The sequence below is a fragment of the Pelodiscus sinensis genome, chromosome 29, assembly GCF_052426305.1.
Source record: "Pelodiscus sinensis isolate ZL-2025 chromosome 29, ASM5242630v1, whole genome shotgun sequence".
NCBI lineage: Eukaryota > Metazoa > Chordata > Testudines > Trionychidae > Pelodiscus > Pelodiscus sinensis.
The window spans coordinates 13709160-13720742 of NC_143080.1; positions in this window are offsets into that span (position 1 = coordinate 13709160).

An 11583-nucleotide genomic window follows, 5' to 3' on the forward strand; every position below is an offset into this window, starting at 1 on the left:
CCAAGCTCCAGCGCGCAGAGCTCTGGAAACACCTGCCCACCCCAGCACCGAATGGAAAGGGGCTGAGCCGACCTGCCAGACCGGGACCCTGTGCCCCAGGGCCGGTTTCCTCAGAGCCAGTTCTCCCAGCCCCTCTCCCCACACGCCCCTGCCCCTCGCCGGGCGTCTCTTACTCGCTCCATGCGGGCGCTGTGCTGGGACACGGTGGCTCTCAGCGCCTCCTCCGCCGCCCGAAAGCTCTCCAGGGCGGGGGCCGGCAGAGCCTTCACGGCTGCCAGCAGCAGGGCTGTGGGCTGGGCTGAGGCAGGGGGCTCCCCGAGGGTCTGCAATGAACAGGGGCAGAGCCTGTAGGGACTGAGCATTTCCACTGGGCAGCTGCCCTGGGACACTCGCTCCCTGGGGGCTGGCAGGGCCTAGTGAGCATGGAGGAGCCTGCTGAGACCTTTGATTGAGCAGCCTCCCCCGGTGCCAAGGGTTCCCCCGTCCCCTGGGCACCACAGGCCCCTGTAACTCACGGCCACTGCCAGGAGACCTGCCTTTGGCTGATAAACCGGCAGAGCCCTGCAGATCCCGTGTGGAGGGCAGCAGAGGGGTGACTGGAGAACATGCCCCATGTTCCATCCTCCATCCTGGGCCTGAGCAGATGGGCCCAGCGGCTCTAGTAGCCCACAGTGTCCGCGCGGAAAGGACGGAGTGCGGGGCCCTCATGGAAACGCCCTCTGCCTTCCCCACCCGGCAGCGTGTGGCGCTGCCTCCCAACCGGCAGGAATCACGGGCAGGACAGGAAGTAGCTGAGACTGAGGCTACATCTACAATGTAGCCTTCTTGAGGAAAAGCTTATGCAAATGAAGCTTGGCGTTGAATATCGCTGCGCTCCATTTGCATAATTAACGAGCAGCCCTTGTTTTGCAAAATCCCCTCTTGTGCAAGAGCCGTTCTTCCTCAAAAAACAGACTTCTTATAACGTGTAAGGAGGGAAAAGTTTAGCTCATCTCTCAGGATTTATTGTTTTCCTTCTTTAGGGATGTCAAACTAATGTCTGAGCTTCTTAGGGTTTGAGATGGTTTTTTTCTTTCTTCCTTCCTTTTCCAACTAAGTCTTCAGACCAGGGACTTTGCCTTGGTACCAGTCTCAAAAGGTGGCTCTTTCCATCTATCCAATGTAGAATCATAGAACCATAGAAGGTCATCAAGTCCAGACCCCTGCTCTAGGCAGGACCAATCCCAACTAAATCAACCCGGCCAGGGCTTTGTCAAGCTGAGACTTAAACTCCTCTAGGGATGGAGACTCCACTACTTCCTTAGGGAACCCATTCCAGTGCTTTACTGCCCTCCTAGTGAAATAGTTTTCCTAATATCCAACCTGGACCTTTCCCACCACAACTTGAGCCCATTGCTCCTTGTTCTGTCATCTGTCACTACTGAGAACAGCCTCTCTCCATCCTCTTCGGAACCTCCCTTCAGGAAGTTGCAGGTTGCTATCAATTCCCCCCTCACTCTTCGCTCCTGCAGACTAAACAGACCCAAGTCCCTCAGCCTCTCCTCATAAGTCATATGCTCCAGCTCCCTAATCATTTTGGTCGCCCTCTGCTGGACCCTCTCCAATGCGTCTACATCCTTTTTGTAGTGGGGGGCCCAGAACTGGACACAATACTCCAGATGTGGCCTCACCAGAGCCGAATAAAGGGGAATAAGGACATCTCTGGATCTGCTGGCAATGCTCCTCTTCATGCAACCTAATATGCCATTAGCCTTCTTGGCTACAAGTGCACACTGTTGACTCATATCCAGCTTCTCATCCACTGTAACCCCCAGGTCCTTTTCTGCAGAACTACTACTTAGCTGATTGGTCCCCAGCCTGTAAATATGCTTGGGATTCTTCCGTCCCAAGTGCAGGACTCTGCACTTGTCCTTGTTGAACCTCATCAGATTTCTTGTGGCCCTATCCGCCAATTTTCTAAGTCACTCTGGACCCTATCTCTGCCCTCAAGCGTATCTACCTCTCCCCCTAGCTTAGTGTCATCCGCAAACTTGCTGAGGGTGCAATCTATCCCCTCATCCAGGTCATTAATAAAGATATTGAACAAAACCGGTCCTAGAACCGAACCTTGGGGCACTCCGCTAGAAACCGACCGCCATCCTGACATCGAGCAATTGATCACTACCTGCTGGGCGTGGCCTTCTAGCCATCTTTCTATCCATCTTACTGTCCATTTATCCAATCCACATTCCCTTAACTTGCTGGCAAGAATATTGTGGGAGACCATATCAAAAGGCTTTCTAAAGTCAAGGTATATCACATCCACTGACTTTCCCACGTCCACAGAGCCAGTTACCTCATCATAGAAGCTAATCAGATTGATCAGGCACGACTTGCCCTTTGTGAATCCATTCTGACTATTCCTAATCTCTTTCCTCTCTTTCAAGTGCCTCAAAATGGATTCCTTAAGGATCCCTTCCATGATTTTTCCAGGAACCGAGGTAAGACTGACTGGCCTATAGTTCCCTGGATCGTCCTTCTTCCCTTTTTTGAAGATAGGCTCTACATTTGCCTTTTTCCAATCATCCGGGATTTCTCCCGATCTCCACGACTTTTCAAAGATAATGGCCAAAGGCTCCTCAATGACATTTGCCAACTCCCTCAGTACCCTCGGATGTACTATTGTGACAGGGCGCCTGCCCTGCACTGGCCCTTTAACACCAGGACTCAGGCCCGGAGCCGGGGCTAGAAGAAAGGAGACCAGCTGGAGCTAGTTGGGACTAGAGAGAGTCCGGCTGGCAAACAACTAGGACAGCACGACTGGGACTGGCTGGTAGAAGCCAGCTGAACCCATTAGGGCGTGGGAGAGCCCAGCTGGCACGTATATATAGAGAAGCCCAGGTTGCTCAAGGGGGGGCAGTAGAGAGCTGACTACAGAAAAGGCAGGAGCTCCTTGAAGGGAGACAAGCTGGGGACAGCCAGCGATAGCTGGAGGAGGGCCAGCAAGGCTCCCCTGGCTAGGGGCTGGAGGCAAAGCCCTGGATTGGAGGCGAACCTTGAGGCAGCCTAGGTAAGCGGGGCAGTTGAGACAACCCCAGTGCCATGATGAGCATCCCATACAGACTGTAACTTGCCCAGCGAGGGGCTATATGAGGACAGTCAGGGGGCACTGAGGCACACTGGGGTGTGAACCCCTGACAACTATGCTTGCAACTAGCTTTATTTTCATGCTAAAAGTTGTTTCTTTTTCTCTGATTAACTGGTGTTGGTTGACTGTTCTCTCCAGGATGGTCTGTCTGTGTGGACCTGTATGCCTCTGACTGAGGGGTCAGCCACCAGAGACTGCAGCTTGTTTTTCTCTTTTCTTTTCCAAAATCTTTTGGGAAAAAGAGCTTGGGGTACCCCTGGGGCTGGTTTCAAGTATCCAGCCCTGTTTGTGGGTTCAAAGCACTTGATGGTGGCAGCAGCATCCCCAAAATATGGGTATTAGGATTTGGGGGGGTGTTTCGGGACCAGAGCCTGTGCAGGCAAGGGTCTGGAGTGCTCTTGCAGACCCCCAACTTCTGCATTCGTTGTGCCGGAGTGGGGAACAGCCTCGACAGGGTCGCTAGGCAAGTGAATGGCAGCACTTCACTGACCTCGGGGGGTGCCAATCACACATGATGAGATTTGCTGTGATCGTTCAGATCAGCGCAAAAGCGGAGGCTGCTGCCTGAGAAGGACTGAGTCAGGCCTGCGCCAGTGACGTGCTCATGTGACCTACTCCATCTTGGGACAGACTTTCACAGGAGAACAATGGGATTCCTGCCCCATGGGCAAGGGGATAAAGGGGCCCTGAGGGTTCCCCCAGTTTTGTCGTCACTCCTGTCCTCCCCCCTGATAATCATCTATGAAGGATCTCGGCTATGGACTGAAGCCTGAAGTGGCCCCAGAGCCACCGTCTTATTAGTCTTGAAAGTTCTGCATGGTCCTGTCTTAAATTGACCTGGCCATGTGGCTGGTTCGCTGGGGTGGGAGGAACCTGTTTGGAATTGGTGGGACTGGGACTCAGAGCCTCTCACCTGTATGAGGGTGGTGCTGGTGGTGGCCCAGAGGACAGGAGTGTCTAAGGGGGTTGCTCGCAGGGCTTCTTACTAGCCAGTGCGGGGAACAGAAGTGCTGTGTGGGACGGGTTCCGATCCTAGCAGTGGAGGACCCCCCCGTTCTGGGCTCTGAGTAGCCCTGTCTCAAAGCAAGGTGCCCTGCTTCCACCCTCGGCGTGGTGCTCCCAGAAAGCCCCCATATTACACGGCTTTGCTCCAGGGAGCTGGTCACACGTAGGAGTGTTTCCTTTGGTCCCTGAGCCGGGGGGGGGGGGTGTTCTCCTCTGAGACACCGGCTCCGGCACATAGTCACGCGCCCCGCAGGGGATGCTTCCCATTGGCTCAGTCACAAGCCTCATTCCCATAGTCATGTGGGCGCTGCTCTGTGCTAATGGGGTGGGCCGGCGGTCTGGTTCCTCCTCCTCTTCGCTCCCTTCCGCCCCGTTGGGCGTCTTCTGGGAGAGCTCGTTCTCCACCCCTGGAGCAGAGGAGATGCGCTGGTTTGAATGTGTTACCCTGGGCGACAGCAGGACACGGGGCCCAGAGCCCTGACGTGACTTGCCCAGGGTCACACAGCAAGGTGCTTGCAGGGCCGAGCAGAGAGCGCCGCTCCCATGACTCTCAGCTGGGGGCTCTCCCCACTGGGCTTCTCTCCCCTAGGGGCAGAGTCTCTCCCACGGTGCGTTCTCCTCTCCCCGGCCCTCGCCCCCTTCCTGCAGTGATGGGAACAGGCCTCGTTTCCCGTGTGACACCCCAGGAAGTGATGGCCCAGCCCAGCCCAGTTCCCAGTTGAGAGCTGCTGCGACCTTTGGACGGGGTGACCCCTGGTCCCTTTTTAACGGTTCTGTTCCCTCCTCTCCAGCAGCTGCTGCTGGCGCAGGGGGTTGGAGCTGCCCCTCGGCTCCCATCCAAGGATCCCTGGAAGCTGCGTGCGAATCCCTTTCCTGATTGGCTGGGGAAGGACATGGGGCACTCGCTCTCCTGTGGTGGAGGAGGGTGTCCTGCCTCCAGCCTCCACCCCGTCCCCCCACCCCTCCCAGCCCCCTGCAGGGTCCGTACTGGCTGGGGGAGCAAATCAGGGAGCCAGGACGTACTTGGGGGATCATGTGACCCAGACCATGCTGAAGGGGAGGAGGGATCAATTGTGCTGCATTGGCTGCCACCGCCCACATGGGAAAGCTGGGGAGGTTACAGGCACCTTCAGATCAGGCCAACTTCTCTACTTTGCTCCAAGTCTTCCCTGCGCGGTGAACTGCGAACAGGGCAGCAGCCTCCCTCGCACCCTCCTCCTCCCCTGCCTCCCGCTGGGGAATTGGCCCAGCAGGGATCCTGTTTTCTCCCGTTACACTCCCCTGATGCTCATTCAGTTCTGTTTATTCTCTGCCTGCTCCTTTGCCCCTGCTCTCCCCAATTCACACCCAATATATTTTCTTCCACACCCACGGCCTATTGAAAATACATATTTATACCCACGGGTTTGGGTCCACACACCACACACCACCGCGATATTGGTGTTGCACATGAGAAAATTCAGTCGGCCCAAGGTTGGAAAATCTTAGCGGGAACACTGCTCCTACCCCCTTGTCTGACAGCCGGTGAGAGGGGACCTGGCTCAGTGGCCACCAGAGCCCTCCGGGAACAGGAGCTGCAGGGGAGCCCTCCTGGCACAGCACGTAGTTACCCCCTGTTCACACACAGCCCCTCGCTGCTCCTCTTTCTACACCCTGAGCTACCCCCGCCCTGCCCGAGCTCCTGTTTCAAACTTTTGGAGCCGAGCAGCCCCCTCCCTTGCTTGAGTCAAAATTTGTATTGTGGCTCCCCAAGCCATTTCCAGGAGAGGCTGGGTGGCCTGCTGGGGAGATCGAAGGGGGGGTGGGGATTTGCTTGAGCCTTCTGGGCCCAGCTCCCAAAATAGAGGATCCAGGCAGAGAAAGATGACTGGAGCTATAACACGGGGCTGGGAGGTGTATAACTGGTAAGAAAGGAAACATTATTAATCAAAATCAAAATAATTAAGCAAAGGGGCCGGGGGGGGGGGATTTGGTGTTAGGATTCACCCCTCCGCTGCTCCAGCCCCATGGAGAGTGGAGGGAGACAAGAAAGGACCAGAGTTCAAGGATTCCTATGGGCCAGATTACCTCTTTTCCATACCCGTGATATTAGATTTGTATGACCTGCCCTAGCTTTTGGGGTGAGTCCAAGATGAGGGGTTCGGTGTGCAGGAGGTGGCTGCCAGGGCATGGGATAAGGATAGTGGCGCAGGAGGGAGTAAGGGTGGGAGTGTGGGTGGGGGGTAGGGTGCTGGAGTGGCCTGGGACTTTGGGTGCTGGAGGCGGTGAGGTCTGAACAGGAGGGAAGGTGCAGGAGCCGGCTGGGGTAGGGTATCTGGAAGGGAGGGAGGTGCCGGATTAGGTTGGGGATGCCAGACCCCCAGAGAGCTGTGCCCTGCCATTGTCTGTTCTTCCCACTTCAGGGAGGAACCTGCCCCCCTGTACCAGAGCGTCTGGCACTCGATGGATTCCAGCCTCTGAGGAGCCCATCGCTGTCCCAGGAGACGGCCCTAATGCTCAAGGCTTGTACAGTGACTGGGGTCAGTGTCCCTCACATGCTCCCCTCTCACCGGGTGGGTTGTATCCTCACCTGTGGGATCCAGCTGGTCTTTGTCTGGGCTCTCCGGTGGCTTCTCCTCCTCTGGCTCCTCCTGCTTCTCCGCTGAGTTCTTCTTCCTCTTCTTCAGGGAGAAGCGTGTCCACCGCCTGGGAGAGGAAGCTCTTCTCTCCTCCTCAGCCTCTGCCAGGGAGCTGCCACACTGGCTGCAGGCACAGAGTCTTCTTATGCCTGACAGGATCTTCCAGGAGCCTCTGGTTCTCTTGGGCTCCTCTGGCAAGGCCTGCTCCTGCTGGCTGAGGCCGGCGCATGCCTCGGCTGCTGCAGGTCGGACCACCACCCGGAGCACTCGGCTGTGTCTGTGCTCCCTTGAGGTGAGTCTTTCAAAGAAGGAACACAGCCTGGAAGAAAAAGAAGGAGCCAATGGGTTTTTCTGCCCTGGAAAGGCAAGACATTAATCTGCCAGGATTCAGATACAAGAGCGCTCTATTGAAACCATCCGCTTCTCTAAGAGCCAGAACTGGTCCATAGAACCCAGTCAAAGGTGAAGACACATGGGGCTGTGGGTGACCCAGGAATTCTTGTGGGGAATTTCTAGGGCCTGTGTGGTGCAGGAGCTCAGACTCGGGGAGCAGGGCTGTGCCTTCTGGCCTTACAGCCTGGGACTCTAGGGGCTGATGACCCTCAAGTTATAGAAGTGGCTGAAGTTCATCCTCCATTTGCTCTTAACGGCTTTGGGCCTGCAGTCGCCGTCCTACTGGTGGAAGGGAAGCTGTTGCTAGTTGTGGGTTCAGTGGGGGTAGGAGACTGAGCCTGGCATCTCTCTGCTGTCCCCAGTGCTGGTTGTGGGGCCCGGGTGGCATGGTGGCTTCTGAGCTGCTCCCAGGGAGGGGCCATGTGGGTTAACTAAATTAACATTATTCCTACTCTAAACTGTACAGGATTTGGATTTGTTATTTTGGGAAGTCGACAAAGAGGCAGAAGAAACTGGCCTATCTAACTGGAATAATTTAGGATTCTAGCTGTGATTCACTGGGTAGTGCCTTTCTGGGCTTCAGCAGATGGAATCCAGATAGTTACTATCTTTTAGAAGCTACCACAGCAAATAGTAATTGTTCAGTGAAATCAGATGTATTATAGATTGTTCTTAAGCAGTTCTGAATCTCACTGGGCCTCAGAAACTGATCCCTTTGGAGTCAGTTTTGCTTTGTACAGACTTGCAACATGCTTTTGTGAAATCCTCCTGAGTGTTTTATACTTGATTTGCCTTTGGTGGCAAAACTCAATGAGCTATTTCCTTCTCTTCAGTCTGGTGTTTTCCATCCTGTGCTACTAACCCTTCCACTATCGCTCCAGAGAACTGTTATGTTGTTTTGAATAAGGGAGAGAAGGAATCACCCCTGAGGCACCCATCTGTCGCCCTGACATGTCATCTGGGGAGGTATGCCGCCTGCCAGGGGCCCATATCCCAGATATTACGGAGGCATTGCTGAGGAATATCCAACCTCCTGACTACTACCCCCTGCTTCTCATCCATGTGGGCCCTAATGATACTGCAAGGTGTGACCTTGAGAGGAGCTAGGGTGATTACGGGGCTGTGGGAGCACAGGGGAAGGAGTTTGGTGCACAGGTGGTGTTCTCCTTAGTCCTTCCTGTCAATTTTCGGGGCCCAGGCAGAGACAGGTACATCCTGGAGGTGAGTGCCTGGCAGTAAAGATGGTGCCACCAAGAGGGCTTTGGCCTCCTTGACCACGGGACGCTGCTCCGAGAAGAAGGACTGCTGAGCAGAGATGGGGTTCACCTTTCGAGGAAGGGGAAGAGAGTATTTGGTCACAGAGTGGCTAACCTAGGGTACGTCTACACTACAACGTTAATTCGAACTAACTTAGTTCGAATTAGTTAATTCGAAGTAAGCTAATTCGAACTAACGCGTCTAGAACTAAAAACTAGTTCGAATTAGCGTTTTGCTAATTCGAACTAGCAAGTCCACATTGAGTGGACCCTGAACAGGGCTTAAGGATGGCCGGAAGCAGTGCCGGCAGGGCATCAGAGGAGGACTTAGAGCGTGGAGATGCTGTCTCAGGCTAGCCGAGGGCTGTGCTTAAAGGGTCCCGATCCCCACCCCGGACAGACAGTTCTAAGGGGTGCCCCGCTTGCAAAGCAGTCCTGGCTTGGAGTGCCCGGAGTACCCACACTGGGCACATCACACCACTCGGCCATCAGCCCGGCTGCACTTGCTGCAGGCTGCCATCTGGGGAGAGGGGGCAATTGGGGGGCTGCAGGAGAGCTTCCACCCCCAGAAGCCCGCAGAGCCAGCCCAGTCCTCCCCATTGGGGGCTCGTACCCCATTCCTCCCTCACCTCCTTCCACTTACCCTTCCCTAGCCCCCCTTCTTATTGATGTACAAAATAAAGATAACGTTTCTTCCAACATTGACTCTGTCTTTATTGAACAAAACTGGGGGAGACTGGGAAAAGGAGGTGGGAGAGGGGAAGAGAAAGGCTGGGAGAGGGGAGGGCAACTAACATGATCAGGGGTTGGGAACAGGTCCCAGATGAAGACAGGCTACAGAGACTGGGACTGTTCAGCTTACAAAAGAGGAGATGGAGCGGGGACAGGATAGAAGGCTGGAGAGGGATGGCACAAGACAAATGGGTTGGTCACTGTCTTCGGTCCATCCCCTCCAGGGTCCCTAGGGTTGGCCGCTGTCGGCACACAGGCTACTGGGCTAGATGGACCTTTGGTCTGACCCAGGACGGCCATTGTAAGCTCAGGGCTCAGGGTCGGGGGTCTCAGTGGACCCCCTTGATTTTCATGCACACCTGCTCCTGGGTGGCCAGGCTGGCAGCTCTCCTGCCCTAGACGGCCACTTTCCTGTGCCTAGTGCGGAGATCGTGGACGAGGTCCACGATGTCCGCACTAGCCCAGGAAGGTGCCCGCCTCTTGCGGTCCAGGGCAAGCTCCCGGGAGCCGCCAGCCTGGTCCCGGGAAGAGGGGGTGGGCTGGGGGACATCGGGTGGGTGGCTCTGTGCCGTGCCAGGTGCAGGGTCTGCTGGCTGGGTGCTGGCAGGCTTGCACCTGGAACGGGCACCGTAGCCAGCCCGTGCCCCTTTAAGGGGTCTGGGGACGGGAAGGGGGCAATAGTTTCCCCCTGGTGTTGGCCAGAGTGGCCACCAGGGAAACCTGGGGAGGGCTAGCCTCCCACTAGTTCGAATTAAGGGGCTACACACCCCTTAATTCGAACTAGTAAGTTCGAACTAGGCTTAATCCTCGTAAAATGAGGTTTTCCTAGTTCGAACTAAGCGCTCCGCTAGTTCGATTTAAATTCGAACTAGCGGAGCGCTAGTGTAGCGGCTATGAATGTTAGTTCGAACTAACGTCCGTTAGTTCGAACTAACATTGTAGTGTACACATACCCCTAGTGAGAAGGGCTTTAAACTAGTTTTGATGGGGACAGGTGGCCAAAGCCCACAGGCAAATGAAAAACATGGAGACCTGGGAGATGGGTTGGAAATGGGAGGGAGCATGGGCTATAACAGCAGAGAGAAAGGAGGGACAAGGCAGAAGTGGGGGGCAAAATCCAATTGGTATCTTAGATGCCGGTGTACAAAGGCAAGGAGGACGGGGAATAGGCAGGAAGCACTTGAAGTGCTAATAAAGAAACACAAGGATGACCCAGTTGGTATCCCAGAGACTTGGTGGGATAATACACACAATTGGAATATTGATACCGAAGGGTACAGCTTGCCCAGGACTGACAGGCAGGGATAAAAGGGAGGAGGTGTTGCCGTATCTATTAAGAATGTACACGGGGCTGAGGTGGAGATAGGCGTAGAAGACAGACTTGTTAAGAGTGTCTGGGTTAGGTTAAAAGAGGTAAAAAGAAGGGTGATGTCATGCTAGGGGTCCACTCCAGCCCACCAACCCAGGCAGAAGAGGGGACTGGACTTCAGAAAAGCAGACTTGGCTCCCTCAGGGAAGTGATGGGCAGGATTCCCTGAGGTGCTAACATGAAGGGGAAAGGAATCCAGGAGAGCTGGCAGGATTTTAAAGAAGCCTTAATGAAGGCACAAGACCAAAGCATCCCGATGCACAGTAAGAAAAGCAAATATGGTGGACAACCAGATGGGCTTAGCAGGGAAATCCTTCGTGATCTTAAACACAAACAGGAAGTTTATAAGAAGTGGAAACTTGGAGAGATGACTTGGGAGGAGTCTAAATATACTTGAGAATGCAAGGGAGTCGTCCTGAAGGAAAAAGCACAATTGGATTTGTAGCTAGCAAGGGATGTGATGGGTAACAAGAAAGGTTTCTACAGGCATGTGTCACGTTCCTGGATTTTGAGGGGAGCAGCCAGATCACTGCTGCACCCATGGGGGTGTGTTTGCCCCAAAAGTGGTATAAAGGGGGCCATGTGAGGTGTTGAATAGAAGTTTACTGTCTGCTAATCCTATGTACGCTATTCATGTGATTGTACAATGTCTGTGTGTGAAATTATAAGCAGGTACAGTAAACTTCTGATAATCTGGTACCTTTAGGACCCAGGGGATGCCGGATTATCAGCTATACCGGACTATTGGAAGGGGGGGCTATGACGGGTCGGATGGGGGGAGATGCCACCCCACACCCGTCTTAGCCCCCCCCTCCCATGGTCGGGCTCTGCTCCAGGCATCCCCGATTCAGCCGCTGCTGGTCAGTTTCAGCAGCAGCTGAATTGGGACGCCTGCAGCAGAGCAGCCGGGGTGCTGCCGGGTTGGTCCGGTAGCGCCGCCCCTTGGCACTGCGAGACCAACCCGGCAGCACCCCAGCTGCTCTGGGGGATGCCTGGGGCAGAGCAGCTGGGGTGCTGCCGGTTGGTCCCGCAGCCCCAAGGGGCAGCGCTATGGGACCTACCGGGCAGCACTCCAACTGCTCT